This window comes from Mobula hypostoma, chromosome 15 (genome assembly GCF_963921235.1).
Source record: "Mobula hypostoma chromosome 15, sMobHyp1.1, whole genome shotgun sequence".
Lineage (NCBI taxonomy): Eukaryota > Metazoa > Chordata > Chondrichthyes > Myliobatiformes > Myliobatidae > Mobula > Mobula hypostoma.
In genome coordinates, this window is record NC_086111.1 from 69383174 (window position 1) to 69400898 (window position 17725).

At 43.4% G+C, this 17725-nt stretch overlaps 1 long non-coding RNA gene across 1 annotated transcript in view; it reads left to right on the forward strand.

The window, feature by feature from the left end:
* The window catches only part of LOC134357130 (uncharacterized), a 56116-nt gene extending 42594 nt beyond the window's left edge, over positions 1-13522 (forward strand). The window contains exons 2-3 of the long non-coding RNA XR_010020524.1: positions 10870-11042; positions 13257-13522. This is a non-coding gene — a long non-coding RNA (uncharacterized LOC134357130). The remainder of the gene's footprint in view (positions 1-10869; positions 11043-13256) is intronic.
* Positions 13523-17725: the final 4203 nt, after the last annotated feature.

The following is a 17725-nucleotide window of genomic DNA, read 5'->3' on the forward strand; positions in this document are numbered from 1 at the left end:
GTTCTGTCTTCACTAAGGAGGACATAAATAATCTTCCAGAAATAGTAAGGGACAGAGGGTCCAGTGAGATGGAGGAACTGAGCGAAATACATGTTAGTAGGGAAGTGGTGTTAGGTAAATTGAAGGGATTGAAGGCAGATAAATCCCCAGGGCCAGATGGTCTGCATCCCAGAGTGCTTAAGGAAGTGGCCCAAGAAATAGTGGATGCATTAGTGATAATTTTTCAAAACTCGTTAGATTCTGGACTAGTTCCTGAGGATTGGAGGGTGGCTAATGTAACCCCACTTTTTAAAAAAGGAGGGAGAGAGAAACCGGGGAATTATAGGCCGGTTAGCCTAACGTCGGTGGTGGGGAAACTGCTGGAGTCAGTTATCAAGGATGTGATAACAGCACATTTGGAAAGCGGTGAAATGATCGGACAAAGTCAGCATGGATTTGTGAAAGGAAAATCATGTCTGACGAATCTCATAGAATTTTTTGAGGATGTAACTAGTAGAGTGGATAGGGGAGAACCAGTGGATGTGGTATATTTGGATTTTCAAAAGGCTTTTGACAAGGTCCCACACAGGAGATTAGTGTGCAAACTTAAAGCACATGGTATTGGGGGTAAGGTATTGGTGTGGGTGGAGAATTGGTTAGCAGACAGGAAGCAAAGAGTGGGAATAAACGGGACCTTTTCAGAATGGCAGGCGGTGACTAGTGGGGTACCGCAAGGCTCAGTGCTGGGACCCCAGTTGTTTACAATATATATTAATGACTTGGATGAGGGAATTAAATGCAGCATCTCCAAGTTTGCGGATGACACGAAGCTGGGTGGCAGTGTTAGCAGTGAGGAGGATGCTAAGAGGATGCAGGGTGACTTGGATAGGTTGGGTGAGTGGGCAAACTCATGGCAGATGCAATTTAATGTGGATAAATGTGAAGTTATCCACTTTGGTGGCAAAAATAGGAAAACAGATTATTATCTGAATGGTGGCCGATTAGGAAAAGGGGAGGTGCAACGAGACCTGGGTGTCATTATACACCAGTCATTGAAAGTGGGCATGCAGGTACAGCAGGCGGTGAAAAAGGCGAACGGTATGCTGGCATTTATAGCGAGAGGATTCGAGTACAGGAGCAGGGAGGTACTACTGCAGTTGTACAAGGCCTTGGTGAGACCACACCTGGAGTATTGTGTGCAGTTTTGGTCCCCTAATCTGAGGAAAGACATCCTTGCCATAGAGGGAGTACAAAGAAGGTTCACCAGATTGATTCCTGGGATGGCAGGTCTTTCATATGAAGAAAGACTGGATGAACTGGGCTTGTACTCGTTGGAATTTAGAAGATTGAGGGGGGATCTGATTGAAACGTATAAGATCCTAAAGGGATTGGACAGGCTAGATGCGGGAAGATTGTTCCCGATGTTGGGGAGGTCTAGAACGAGGGGTCACAGTTTGAGGATAGAGGGGAAGCCTTTTAGGACCGACGTTAGGAAAAACTTCTTCACACAGAGAGTGGTGAATCTGTGGAATTCTCTGCCACAGCAAACTGTTGAGGCCAGTTCATTAGCTATGTTTAAAAGGAAGTTAGATATGGCCCTTGTGGCTACAGGGGTCACGGGGTATGGAGGGAAGGCTGGGTTCTGAGTTGGATGATCAGCCATGATCATAATAAATGGCGGTGCAGGCTCGAAGGGCCGAATGGCCTACTCCTGCACCTATTTTCTATGTTTCTATGTTTCTATAACTTCCAATCTTCTACAGGAGCGCATTTGAGAGCACCCAACAAGCTGAATCACTGCTTGGTATGGAAACTGCATTGCAATGGGCAGGAGGGCTCTACAACGGGTGGTCAAAACTTGCCCAATGCATCACCATTATGGATGTATATAGAAAATAGGTGCAGGACTAGGTCATTCGGCCCTTCGAGTCTGCACCGCCAATATATATAGAAAAAGGCCAGTAACATCATGAAGGATCCCACCCACCCTTCTCATGCACTGTTTGTCCCAAACCCATCAGGGAGGAGGCTACATAGTGTCCACGCCGGGATCACCAGACTCAGAGATGTCAAACTGACCAACACCTCCACCTCTTAACCCACGGTAGCATAGTGGTTAGCACAATGCTTTACAGAACCAGCGTCCTGGGTTCAATTCCTGCAGATGTCTATAAGGAGTTTGTTTGTTCTCCCTGTGACTGCGTGGGTTTCCTCCTAGTACTCCAGTTCCTCCCACAGTCCAAAGATATACAGGCTGGTAGCTGAACTGCTCCCTGTAAATTGTCCCATGATTAGGCTAGGATGAAATCAGGGGATTGCTGGGTGGTATGGCTTGAAGGGCCAGAAGGGCCTATTCTATGCCGTATCTCATAGAGTCACCAAAGTGTTCGCCATAGAAACAGGCCCTTTGGCCCATCTAGTCCATTCCAAACCTACTCCAACCCACACAAATTGCTGGAGGAACACAGCAGGCCAGGCAGCATCGACAGCTGAGTTGTCAGGCCAGACTCTTCTAGATGCTGCCTGGCCTGCTGAGTTCCTCCAGCATCTTGTATGCGTTGTTTCGGATCTCCAGCGACTGCAGACTTTCTCATGTTTGACTCCCATCAACCTCCACCTGGACCATAGCCCTCCATATCCCTACTATCCATGTGCCTATCCGAACCTCTCTTAAATGTTGAACTCAGGCTTGCATGCACCACTTGTGCTGGCAGCTCGTTCCACACTCTCACAACCAATGTTCCCTCTAATTTTGTGCGCAAAAATCTTATGTTGTGCACATTTTTTTTCTGTGACAAAAATATGTGCACACTGAATGCACATATGGTACAGTTTACATAGGTTTACAAAATATTTGACATAAAACTGCACAGAATAACAACAAAATGACATACATATTTAAGTCACACAGCTATTTTTTTCTCTCTCCTGTCTTTGGCATTTACCCATTCTTTGTAAGCTCTATCTAGACTAATAGAACTTCCATCCAATTGATAGCTTTTGATTCTCATTAACATATCCAAATGACATTCACCTAAACAGTTTCTCAGCTTGTTTCTGAGTTGATTGATTAGGCTAAAACCTCACTCACAGTCCGCACTAGATGCAAGAAAGGTTCCCCCAATGTCCATTAACTGTGCAAGGTCGCAAAACTGTTCAGTTTGAAGTACAAATGCCACCATTTAAGCAAAGTTTGAAATCAATTTGGATTTAATTTTTTCTTGCACGGAAAATTTGAAATCATTAAACTGTCTAACTATTACAGTATTTTCAGATAGAAAATCATGATAGTTTAGACATAAGGCATTAACTTGTTCATCCTCAGATGTGAAGTCAGCTAACAACACACTGTCAATAAGAACTTTGATCTCCTCTGCGTTTGATCGTTTTCGCTCTTGCTCATCTGCACTCAACTGTAACATGTGAAGCACTCCTGTAACAGGTAATGATGGGTTTTGTTGCCTGAGCTTTTGTACAGCATCCAAATGCGATTTACTTGCCAAATGATGGTTCAAAAAGTCAAGTTTCCAAATATCATCCCACTTCTTTCCACTAGTAAATTCTCCAGCAACTTTCGCATCACGACAATACAAACAGATAACTCCAGTTTCTGAATCATACATAAATATTTCTCGTAGCTGAACGTTCATGACCTCATGAGCTTTTGGTGTAGCAGTTTCTACTATTTTGTTAAGCCATTCAACTTTAAACAGATTTGCAGTTCTTTTGCTCTTCACGCCCTTCGCTTCTTTTGAATTTGACATAGTGAATCAATTTTTTTTCAATTAAAAGCTTAGTAAGCTATCTACAGGATTTGAAACAGATCTTTGTAAACTTTACAATACGAACACCGTCCGCCAAAGATGGCTGCCGCTGTGATGCAGCTGTACAAACCGGAACAGGAAAGGTGAGGTGACGTAAGTTAGTGACGTGCATTGTGGTATTTGAAAAACCGACTAACTAGTTAACAGAAACATTTAGCTAAAAGATTATTTTCAATAAGATAAATTATTAATTACTACATTATTTTAGGTAACTAACCTTTTATGCGCACATTAATTTCCTTGGTGCGCTGGTTGAAAATGTGTGCGCGCGCGCAGCTTAAAGAGAACATAGCTCACGACCCTGTGAGTGAAAGTTTCCCCTCATGTTCCCCTTTAACCTTTCAATTTTCACCCTTCACCTATGACTTCTGGTTGTAGTCCCGCCCAACCTCAGTGGAAAAAGCCGGCTTGCATTTACCCTAGCTATACCCCGCATAGTTTTGTATGCTTCTATCAAATCTCAATCGATAAATAAATAAACAAACAAACAAACAAACAAATAAATAAATATACCCACACCATCACTGCTGCATACACATCACCTAGTATCACATTATGCATGTACAATCAGACTATGTACTGTATATAACAGTTGCTTGTACACTGCCTTTTATAGGATTGTTTTCATATTTATATGATTGCATTATTTTGTTTTACTTATTGTGTTCCTTTTGCTTGTTGTGTGTTTTTATACTGCAATAGATTCAATAACATTGCAGAATAAAGTCTAAATACAACTGAACAAGTGCAAGATGATAAAGAGGTAGGTTGTGAGGTCAAGAGTCCACCTTACCATACAAGAGGTTAATTTTGTAGGTCACCAAAGACACTTGCAAACTTCTATAGATATACCATGGTGAGCATTCTTACTGGCTGCATCACTGTCTGGTATGGTGGTTGTGGGGGGGGGGGGGGGACTGCACAGGATCAAAATAAGCTGCAGAGAGTTGTGAACTCAGCTCCATCATGGGTACTAGCCTCTCCTACATCCAGGCCACCTTCAAGAGGTGATGCCTCAGTAAGGCAGCATCCATTATCAAGGACCCCCATCACCCAGGAATACCCTCTTCTCATTGCTACCATCAGGAAGGAGGTTCAGGAACCTGAAGACACACAATCAACATTCAGGAACAGCTTCTTTCCTCTGCCATCCGATTTCTGAATGGACATTGAACCCATGAAGACTACCTCATGACTTTTTTTCTCTTTTTACACACTACTTATTTAATTTAACTTTCTATTTATAAATCTTACTGTAATTCACAGTTTTTATTATAATGTAAAGAGTATGGAGAAAATTTACAGGGATGTAGCTGGAATTGGAGGATTTGAGTAACAAGGAAATATTGAATAGGGTTAGAACTTCACTCCTTGGATTGAGGGGAGTTTTGATAGAGATATACAAAATTATGAGGGGTACTGATAGGGTAAATGCAAGCAGGATTTTTCCACTGAGATTGGGTGGGACTACAGCTACAGATCATGGATTAAGGGTGAAAGGTGAAAATTTTAAAGGGAACCTGAGGGGAAACTTCACGACAGTGTGAAATGAGCTTCCAGCACAAGTGGAACATGCAAGCTCGATTTCAATGTTTAAGAGAAGTTTGGATAGGTACATGGATGGTAGGGGAATGGAGGACTATGGTCCTGGTGTAGGTCAACGGGAGTAGGCAGTTTAAATGGTTTGGCACAGACTAGATGGGTCAAAGGGCCTATTTCTGTGCTCTACTTTCCTTTGACTCTATAACTCTAAGTACAAAGGAATCAATAGAAATCCACAATCAAATAAAGACCAACAGCCAATCAATTTGCAAAAGAAAACCAACTGTTCAATACACAAATAAATAAGTAAGTAAATAACTAAATAAATAATGCTGGGCGACACGGTAGTGTAGTGGTTAGCATAACACTATCACAGTGCCAGTGACCTGCGTTCATTTCCCACCCCTGTCTGTAAGGAGTTTCGAGATAATCCCTGTGACCACCGTTCCCTCTAAATTTCACAGGAGCGCAGCTGCGCAGTGACCTAAATGCTCCCGCGCACATAGCAGCTGTTGCCACGCAGCTGGGATTTTCTTTTGTAAAACGTTAATGCAAAATTCTGCGCAGTTTTTAGGCCGGGTAAAAATTTCCTGCTCAGAGCAATGGATGGTCCGCACAGCAGTAAAAAAATACAAGAGGTATCATTGCCTGTAACTGTGTGGGAGCCCCTCAGGTGCTCTGGTTTCATCTCATATTCCAAAAACATAGAAGTTAGTAGGTTAATTGGCCAACACACATAAAAGTTGCTGGTGAACACAGCAGGCCAGGCATCATCTCTAGGAAGAAATACAGTCGACGTTTTGGGCCGAGACCCTTTGTCAGGACTAACTGAAAGAAGAGCTAGTAAGAGATTTGAAAGTGGGAGGGGGAGGGATGGAGCCAAGAGCTGGACAGGTGATTGGCAAAAGGGATACGAGAGGATCATGGGACAGGAGGCCCAGGGAGAAAGAAAAGGGGGAGAGGGAAGCCCAGAGGATGGGCAAGGGGTATAGTGAGAGGGACAGAGGGAGAAAAAGGAGAGAGAGAAAAAGAATGTGTGTATATAAATAAATAACGGATGGGGTACGAGGGGGAGGTGGGGTATTAGCAGAAGTTTGAGAAGTCAATGTTCATGCCATCAGGTTGGAGGCTACCCAGACGGAACGTAAGGTGTTGTTCCTCCAACCTGAGTGTGGCTTCATCTTTACAGTAGAGGAGGCTGTGGATAGACATATCAGAATGGGAATGGGACATGGAATTAAAATGTGTGGCCACTGGGAGATCCTGCTTTCTCTGGCTGCCAGTGGCCACACATTTTAATTCCACATCCCATTCTGTATTCATCAGCAACTTTTATGTGTGTTGCTTGAATCTCCAGCATCTGCAGATTTCCTCGTGTTTGTGAGGTTAATTGGTCACATGGGTATAATTGTGTGCCAGGGGCTCGCTGGACTGGAAGGGCCTGTTACCGTTTTGCATCTCTAACTCTACAGCCTAAAGTTAAGAACATATGTTGTGAACTCCATAGGTTGTGGAATCAGTTCAGTGTTGAGCTGAATGAAGTTATCCACTCTGCAGCTTGATGGTTCTGGGGTAATAACTGTTCCTGAACCTGATGGTATTGCACCTAAAGCTCCCGTACCTTCTGCCCAATGGCAGCAGCGAGAAGAGAGCATGGACTGGATGCTGGGAATCTTTGATAATGGGTGCTGCTTTCTTGTGGCAATGCTCTGTGTAGACATGCTCAATGGTGGGGAAGGCTTCTCCTGTGATGGACTGGGCCGTATCTACCACTTTTTGTGGTTTTTTCCATTCATGAACATTGGTGTTTCCATACCAGGCCGTGATGCAGCCAGTCAGTGTTCGTCTTACACCGCAGTACCATTTTCTTAGACTAACCCCATATCCTTTGTTTCCCCCAATATCTAAAGCCCTGTTACAAATAGCTCACCAAAGACCCTTCACAGCCCTCATTCAAGGATTCACTACCTTCTGGGTGAATGTATTTATTTATACCTGTCCTCAGTCGCTGACACCTTATGTTGAGGTAGTGTCCCCTGTTTCTAATCAACCAGGCTGGGGCGAAAATCACTGTATCAAGCTTTTTATATTTCACAATTTTACATATTGTTTGTATATAACTTCATGGACAAGGCAGCTTGGCATAGAACACAATTTTGTCACAGTCATAGTCATACTTTATTGATCCCGGGGGAAATTGGTTTCCGTTACAGTTGCACCATAAATAATAAATAGTAATACAACCATAAATATTTAAATAGTAATATGTAAATTATGCCAGTAAATTATGAAATAAGTCCAGGACCAGCCTATTGGCTCAGGGTGTCTGACCCTCCAAGGGAGGAGTTGTAAAGTTTGATGGCCACAGGCAGGAATGACTTCCTATTACGCTCTGTGTTGCATCTTGGTGGAATGAATCTCTGGCTGAATGTACTCCTGTGCCCACCCCGTACATTATGTAGTGGATGGGAGACATTGTCCAAGATGGCATGCAACTTGGACAGCATCCTCTTTCAGACACCACTGTGAGAGAGTCCAGTTCCATCCCCACAACATCACTGGCCTTACGAATGAGTTTGTTGATTCTGTTGGTGTCTGCTACCCTCAGCCTGCTGCCCCAGCACACAACAGCAAACATGATAGCACTGGCCACCACAGACTCATAGAATATCCTCAGCATCGTCCGGCAGATGTTAAAGGACCTCAGTCTCCTCAGGAAATAGAGACAGCTCTGACCCTTCTTGTAGACAGCCTCAGTGTTCTTTGACCAGTCCAGTTTATTGTCAATTCGTATCCCCAGGTATTTGTAATCCTCCACCATGTCCACACTGACCCCCTGGATGGAAATAGGAGTCACCGGTACCTTAGCTCTCCTCAAGTCTACCGCCAGCCCCTTAGGTGGCAAATCATAAACATAAGAGATGCTGGAAATCCAAAGCAACATACATAAAATGCTGGAGGAACTCAGCAGATCTGGCAGCATTTATAAATAAACAGTTGATAAGGGCCAAGGCCCTTCTTCAGGTCCTGATTCAATTCCATAGAATCTGACTGACCTCCTGAATTCCTCCAGCATTTCGTGTGTGTTAATTTTGGGTGGGTTTCTTTATCTCCCATATTGCGATCTCTCACTATATAATGCATCCATGTGATTTTGCAATCAGAATTGGGATTGGTTTATTATCATCACATGTACCAAGATACAGAGAAAAGCTTGTCTTGCCTACTGTTCATGCAGATCAATTAGTTACACAATTTCCTGAGATAATACAAGGTAAAATACTAATAAAGTGCAACAGCTACAGTGAAAGTGCAGTGTAGATAGACATTAAGGTGCAAGGTCATAACGAGGTAGATTGATATGACCTAAGCTCCATATGGGCTTGAATGTTCTGGTTATGATGTCTGTCCAGTTTTTCCACCCCCACCCCTTCAGCCAACTTGATATTTAATTATTCAGTACAGTCACTTATACAGTAAATAATCACAGTTCTTTAATCTGTGCAGAACCATTTTCTCCATCTCAATAAAGGGCTTATCTGATAAAGATATCACACCTGTTTTATTTGGAGAATGTTGACTGATGTAATTTGCTTCCCAGTGTTAAGAGTTGAAAAGACAACTGACAGATTGTTTGCAGTTAGTTTAATACATGAGACATTGGAGTAACTCTAGTCAGGCAGCATCTATGGAGGGAAATAGTTAACATTTTAGGTTGACCCCTCATCTGCACTTTGCAGTTACTGTGTCTGCTTAAATTGGCAGAGGATGACCGAGGTCTGGAAGGTGTCTGCTCTCGGGTACAAAGTTTTCTCAAAGAATGGCACTAATGTCTGTCTGAAATGTGACTTGTTTCAAACAGTGGAGTGGAAAATCTTCTTTATTGTGTGGCTTCATATCACACATCTTTCCATAAAGTTGTAATTTTTTTCAGTAGAGCCATGGTGAGCCATAGAAATTATTTTTTTAGGCAACCGTTAGTCTCGTGAGAACATGGCTTTGCGCCTTGGAAGGTTTCCAGGGCACAGGCCTGGGCAAGGTTGTACGCAGTTGCCCATGCTGCAAGTCTCCTCTCTCCACGCCACCGATGGTGTCCAAGGGAAGGGCACTAGGGCCAATACAGCCTGGCACCAGTGTCGTCGCAGAGCAATGTGTGGTTAAGTGCCTTGCTCAAGGACACAACACGCTGCCTCAGCTGAGGTTCGAACTAGCGACCTTCAGATCACTAGCCCGACGCCTTAACCACTTGGCCACGTGCCAACACGTAGAAGTTATTAAGATCTTCAGTAAAGAGCAAAACTTAGTAATAGGAAAACCTGGAAGCAGAGTTCATTTAGGTGATTACATTTCTAATGAAAAGATGGAATATGAAGTTACCTTTGTAGAAGTTGTCTTGGGATGAGTTTAAATTCAGATCGTTGCACAGTGCACTGAGGTAGGACGAGGTAAAGCAATAAAAGAGTGCAGAATAAAGTGTAACAGCTGCAGAGAAAGGAATATGGATGATAGAAAAAATGGAGGGCTATGTAGGAAGGAAGGTTCAGATTGACCTTGGAGTAGGTTAAAAAGTCAGTACAACATTGTGGGCTGAAAGGTCTGTAATGTTTTATGTTCCATGTTCTATGCAGTGCAGGGAGACTATAAGGGACAGGATCATTACAAGGTAGATCGTGAGGTCAAGAGTCCAATTTATCTGATTTACATGGTAGGAAGTTTCCATTCTATAGTTTTGCAAGGGTTAGTAGGCTGAATTAATTCCAAAACAATCTGAAGGAAATAACCAGACTCAGGATAATTAGTTGGTAATCACAAATTTATTCTCTATATAATTACAATTTTACTTAGTTCTAACCCACAGAAGAAAGCATATCTAACTGAGATATCCACTACCAACTGGAGTTTGACGCTGGAGTTATGCATTCAATGGGCACTTTATTAGGTACACCTGTACTCCTGTTCATTAATGCAAATATCTAATCAGCCAATCATGTGGCAGCAAATCAATGCATAAAAGCATGCAGGCATGGTCAAGAGGTTCAGGCCAAACATCAGAATGGAGAAGAAATGTGATCTCAGTGACTTTGACCAAGGAATGGTTGTTGGTGCCAGGTGGGGTGGTTTGAGTATCTCAGAATCATTGATCTCCTGGGATTTCCATGCACAACAGTCTCGAGAGCTTACAGAAAATGGTTTTAAAAGCAAAAAAATCCAGTGAGTGGCAGTTCTATGGGTGAAAATGCCTTGTTATTGAGAAAGGTCAGAGGAGAATGGCCAGACTGACTGAAGCTGACAGGAAAGTGACAGTAACTCAAATAACCATGTGTTACAAAGTTGGTGTGCAGAACAGCGCCTCTGAATCTTGAAGTATATGGGCCCAAGACCACGAACGTACACCCAGTGGCCACTTTATTAGGTACAGGAAGTACACTGAGTGTGTAGTGTTGTTTAGTAGCTGCTATTTGATGTACGGCAATTGTACAGAATTTCTGAATTCCTGTCAGTAGTCAAACACTTTCTTCCTTAGTCATTATTAGGTGTACTGAAGAAGAAGAAGAAAATGGAGTCATCGGGACGCCGGCTCGACGCTCAACCCAGCACAGATGGAAAGCGTGCAAGGGAGCCGGCTGGATTCGAACTCAGGAGCCTTCACTCCGAAGTCCGGCACTGATGCCACTACGCCACCAGCCGGCATTAGGTGTACGAGAAATTTTTAAATGAAAACCTAGATGAGATGTTGAAATTTCAAGCCACAAAATGGATAATTTTGCAATGCAAAACCAAAGGGACTCAGATAATTTTAAATGATCATACAGAAGTCCTATTCTGTCCTAATGCAAGATCTAAAGGTTCAAAGGTTCAGTTATTATCAAAGCATTATGTAGTACGGGTATACAACTTTGAGATTAGTCTTCTCCAAATAGCCACGAAACAAAGAAAGCCATGGAAGAGAAACGGCAAACCCAACAACCTCCCCCCCCATAGAAACAAGAAAATCAGCCCCCCCTCCCCCTCCACTTAAAAATCTAACAAAATGCAACAAGAATAGTAACCCCCAATCCAACTCGAAGTTTCTTCGCCTCATGGGTGTTTGAGCTCAAGCTCATGTGCTCGCTTCCCGGAATCATTTCGGAGATAGCAAAGTGCTGGATCAGTCAACCGATCCCCAAACAGCAAATCTCTGGCTCTAACAGTTCCAGATATGCATTTAAGACGAAAAGTAGATGCAAAAAAATGTGAAATAAACAGTTTTGTGGACTATCCAAAGATGTTGATCAAGGGAGTGTTGTATGCAGATGTCATCTTGGCCCAAAACATTAACCACCCCTTTACCTCCTTAGTTGCTGCTTGACCTGCTGAGTTCCTCCAACAGATTGTTTATTGATGTTCATTATGATTAACTAAGACTGAGCCACACAGAGGCTATAACTGGGAATACGAAAGTCTTTATTCACACAGCAAACCTCCAGGAGACAAAGTCCAGGAGTCTCACTGTCCTGACACAATACTTTGCACTTCTTCAGCATAATGATAGCAATTTTGTTATGGTACACCCCCAACCACGCCAGCTTTTGGGGTTTAGATGCTTTGATTCTCCAGAGTATGGATAGCAGGCACAGTCCCTTTAAAGATTTAGGCTTGCTCTGCTAATTGACGGCCATGTTTTGGTACCAGGATTTTGATATTTAAAGAGTACCTGAACTCAGATTCAGTGCTCAATCTTCAGTTCAACTTTGGATTTTCGTCTCGCGTCTAGTTTAGAACCCCTGACTCCTCTTCAGCCTTCTAATCGTGTCTCGCTTCTAGTCTCCGATACTCCCGCACTTGTGTCCCTACCATCCTCACCTGGGTCTCCCCTCACAAATAAACAATTAACTTGCACAAAATGCTGGAGGAACTCAGCAGGTCAGGCAGCATCTATGGAGGTCGATTTGGGCCAAGATCTTTCCTCTGTAAAGCAGCCAGCAGAATCAAGGACCCAGCCACGTTCAGCATTCATCCTTCTCCCCCATATAATAGGCAGAAGATACAAAATCCTAAGAAGTATATTCCACCAGTCTTAAGGGCAGCTTCTATCCAACTCTTAAAAGACTATTGAATGGTCCCCTAATACAATAAGAGGGACTCTTGACCTCACAATCTACCTCATTATGATTTTGCACCTCATCTCCTACCTGCACTGCACCTTCAGAATGAGAATCAGGTTTAATATCGCTGGTTTATGTCATGAAATTTGTTAACTTTGCAGCAGCAGTACAATGCAATACATAATAAATGGAAAAAATGTAAATTACATAAGTATATATATTAAATAGTTGAATTAAATGTATTGCCAAAACAGAAATAAAAAAGTAGTGAGGAAATGTTCATGGGTTCAATGTCCATTCAGAAATTGGATGGTAGAGGGAAAGAAGCTGTTCCCGAATCATTGATTTGCAATTCCTTCCCCTCTCCTCTTCCTCTATTCCCCACTCCGGCCTCTTACCTCTTCTCACCTGCCTATCACTTCTCCCTGTGACCCCAACTCCTTCCCTTCCTCCTACAATCCACTCTCCTCTCCTATCAGATTCCTTCTTCTCCAGCCCTTGACCTTTCCCACTCACCTGGCTTCACCTGTCACCTTCCAGCTAGCCTCCTTCCCCTCCCCCAGCTTTTTTATTCTGGCATCTTTCCCCTTCCTTTCTCAGTCCTGAAGAAGGGTCTCAGCCAAAATATTGACAGTTTCCATAGATGCTGCCTGACCTGCTGAGTTCCTCCAGTATTTTGTGTGTGTGTTGCTTTATTTGACACTCTGTCTTTGTTTTACTGTTGTAATGAACTGATTAGTGTGTGTAGCACACAAGGTAACATTTTCACTGTACCTAGATAAATGTAACACTAATAATGTACTACTTTACCATTTTACTGATTTAGAATTGAATAGCTAATGGGAGGAGAAGACTCCAAGAACATCCTGATATTCTGACATTCCATTCACTTGGGCTTCATCATGACGTTACAGAGATCGTCGTTTGTGCCAGATGGCTAAACGATGGCAGTGGGACAGCTCTGCAGCCTTGCTGTATGTAGGCAGTCTCTGTCGTACAACACCAGATCTTCTTTCCTGGTGAATTCAATCAGATACTTGAACATTTAAGCATTAGATCAAACAATTTAATTAGAAAAATCTCTGTGCAAGCAATCGCTCTAATTGAAATTAAAAATTCAAATTAATACTGGAATCTAATTATGCAACCTCACAAGTGTTATTAATAAACTATATGCATTGAATTGGTAAGATCTATTCTCCTCCTAAATTGCAGCTTGTAAAAGTGTGGGCTATCTGTTCTGTTCAAGGGGAAACTGTGCTTCATGGGAACGAGCTCCGCTGTGTCACAGAGAACAAACGGCAGCTGTGAAAGGCGAGACTGACAACCGAAAGACCCAGTCATTAAACACAATTAACATTTAAGGCTGATTTATACTTCTGCGTCAAATCTGCACCGTAGATACGACGTCGCCACAAACCCTACGCGGATCCCTACGCCGTAGCCTGACACGCACCTCTCCCAAGATGTAACTACGCGTCGCGGCAACGCAGACCGCAACAAGTGTGATTGGTCCGCTTGGTAGCATCGCATTTCCTCCTACGCTGCAATAGCTTCCCATTGGGCGACTGAAGGGCAGGGAAGGAACTCTGGTGGCAATGCTTTCCATAAAGCTTTACAGACCTCCGAAATTATGGAGGACACATTTCGCTCTTACGAAAAAAGACGCTCGCTTTAAACTTGTTTACCCGGAGAAAGACTACTATGACCATGAAGCCTTGCGCGGGCAGGTGTGTGCGCATGCGCGACGTGCGCAAATTGCAGAGCGACGCAGACACACCAACGCACAAGTATAAATGCTCACAACGCGCGTAGGCCACTCCATTTGACGCACAAGTATAAATCAGCCTTTACTCGTGCCCACACTGCATCAGAATATGTGGATCCCAGAGCGGCATCGACAGTCACCTGTGGACCCACCAATAGACAACCCCTAATGCATTTTGACCTTGCTTGGAGAAGGAGGCTGTATCAAGGGCCAGTATCTTCTTATTTACTGATCGACGTCCAGGGGATTGGCTGACGTGACGTGGGCTGCTTCTAGCACATGGTTTTATCAGGAGCTGGTGACACCATTAGAGTGGGGTCAGCCAGAACCAATATCATGATTTCTATTTTTTACATCGGATATTGTGGGCTGGAAATTTGAATACAAGCGCCAAAAGGGAGCATTGCACTGCTGAAAATTGTACCACTGCAGAATGAGGTAATTTTGCGAGTGGAATTTTTCAAAGATTACATCAAAATCAGCCTGAAGAAATTCAACGTTACATCTAAAAACTGGGAAGACATTGTACTCAATAGACACACCCGGAGGAAATCTGTTCGAGAGGGAGCTGTGCGGCGAGGGCGACCTCCGGTGTGCCGCAGAGAACACGCGGCAGCTGTGGAAAGCATGACTGAAAACCGCTAACTAGTGGCCAGCACTTACTCCTGTCCACACTGCACCAGAATGCTCGGATCCTGGATCGGCTTCTGCAACCACCTGAGGGCCCACCAATAGACAACACCTGAGGAGAACTTCGTACTCGACTCGAGCAATCGAACTACTCGTTCTAATATTAGCCACCTTGTGTGGTTAATGAGTACTTTAATTTAATTATTTAGTTACCTACTTGTTTAGTTATTGATTGGTTGAGATACAGTGTTTGAACAGGCCCTTCCAAACCTTCGAGTCGCGATGCCCAGCAACCCCTGATTTAACCCTAGCCTAATCATGGGACAACTTACAATGACCAACCGGTAGGTCTTTAGACTGTGGGAGGAGACCAGGGACCCTGGGAAAAACCACAGAGCCATGGGGAGTGCTTACAAACTCCTTACAGGCAGTGAAGGGAATTGAACCTGGGTTACCTGTACTGAAACACGTTGTGTTAGCCACTATACTACTATGCTACTCCCAGAGAGTTGAAGGGAAAAAAAACTTCACCCAACACAGCCTAAATATGTGCTTTAAACCTCGTAATAAGGTTTGCTTTTCCAAATACTATCTTGTAGTTTGATATATCAAAGGTCTGCATAATGATTTTTAAAAATATGCACACAAAATAACATGGCAGAGCTCCAGAGACGTGCTATGAATCAAAATATCTTTCCATAATGAATGAAAATTCAATTAAAACACCTTTCAATTAATACTGTATGCAGGTTATACAACGTTGAAACCTATAATGGGACTAGGAATGTCAATTTTTTAGAAGCTGGAGTTCTTTGGGCCAATGGCTTAGCAAGTTAATTAACTTGGTTCCGTTTAAACTAAAAAAATGTTCACACAAGCAACTAAGCGGCAATAATAAGCCAGATTTATTAACGGTCATTGTAAGGAAGGGAGATAGCCTTCTGAATGGCCTCTTACCTCTTCTCCTCACCTGCCCATCACCTCCCCCTGGTGCCCCTCCTTCAATTTCTCCCATGGTCCATTCTCTCCTCTTATCAAATTCCTTCTTCTCCAGCCCTTTAAATTTTCCACCTATTGCCCCCCAGTTTCTTACTTCATTCTCATTCCCCACCCACCTAGCTTCATCTATCATAGTCATAGTCATACTTTATTGATCCCGGGGGAAATTGGTTTTCATTACAGTTGCACCATAAATAATAAATAGTAATAGAACCATAAATAGTTAAATAGTACTATGTAAATTATGTCAGTAAGTTATGAAGTAAGTCCAGGGCCAGTCTATTGGCTCAGGGTGTCTGACCCTCCAAGGAAGGAGTTGTAAAGTTTGATGGCCACAGGCAGGAATGACTTCCTATGACGCTCTGTGTTGCATCTCGGTGGAATGAGTCTCTGGCTGAATGTACTCCTGTGCCCACCCCGTACATTATGTAGTGGATGGGAGACATTGTCCAAGATGGCATGCAACTTAGACAGCATCCTCTTTTCAGACACCACCGTGAGAGAGTCCAGTTCCATCCCCACAACATCACTGGCCTTACGAATGAGTTTGTTGATTCTGTTGGTGTCTGCTACCCTCAGCCTGCTGCCCCAGCACACAACAGCAAACATGATCGCACTGGCCACCACAGACTCGTAGAACATCCTCAGCATCGTCCGGCAGATGTTAAATGACCTCAGTCTCCTCAGGAAATAGAGACAGCTCTGACCCTTCTTGCAGACAGCCTCAGTGTTCTTTAACCAGTCCAGTTTATTGTCAATTCGTATCCCCAAGTATTTGTAATCCTCCACCATGTCCACACTGACCCCCTGGATGGAAACAGGGGTCGCCGGTACCTTAGCTCTCCTCAGGTCTACCACCAGCTCCTTAGTCTTTTTCACATTAAGCTGCAGATAATTCTGCTCACACCATGTGACAAAGTCTTCTAGCTTAAGGGTTCCCAATCTTTTTTATGCCATGGGCCAGTACCATTTAGCAAGGGGCCTGTGGACCCCATGTTGGGAACTCATGTTTGAGCTTTTCCTTCTTCACCTCCACATGCTCCCCAACCCACCTTCTTATTCTGGCATCTTCCCCCTTTCTTTCCAGTCTTGATGAAGGGTCTCGGCCCAAAATATCGACTTTTTTTCCCTCTCCAAAAATGCTGCCTGGCCTGTTAGGTTCCTCCAGCATTTCGCGTGTGTTGCTCTGGATTTCCAGCATCTGCAGAATCTCTTCTGTTTCTGGATGGAGATGGATTGATAAGTAAGCAATTGAGGAGTGAAAACAGGATGCACATTTTCACGCATGTGGTAGCAGGAAGCCGGAATCTGTTGGATCATGATGTTTTTGCGATTCAAAAGTTCTTCAGAAGTTAAGAATGAGGTATTAATCTTGTTGCTTACGAACATTTTGCTAAGTTGTACATAAAACAAAGGAATGAAGGGAGCAGAGGTGAGAGAAGATGAGGAAAAGAGAAGAAAGCCTAAGGGAAAAAAGTGAGTTAGCAAAAGTGATCTGGTACTCTGAGACCAGAGGACGCAGCCTCAGAATAGAGGGATGTCCTTTCAGAATGGAGGTGAGGAGGAATTTCTTTAGCCAGAGAGAGGTGAATCTGCAGAATGTGTTGCCACAGGCAGCGGTGGAGGCCAAGTCTTTATGTATATTAAAGGCAGATGTTGATAGATTCTTCTTGATTGGTCAGGGCATGAAAGGTTACGGGGACGAGGCGGGAGGTTGGAGCTGAGAGGGAAATGGATCAGCCATGATGAAATGATGGAGCAGACTCATTGGGCTAGGTGACCTAATTCTGCTCCTGTATCTCATGGTCTTGTGGTCTTCTTATATCAGACCACTAACTCTATTGAAATTCCATTGCTTAAATCAACCAATAAGATGGTCCCATTCAAGTAATGTGACA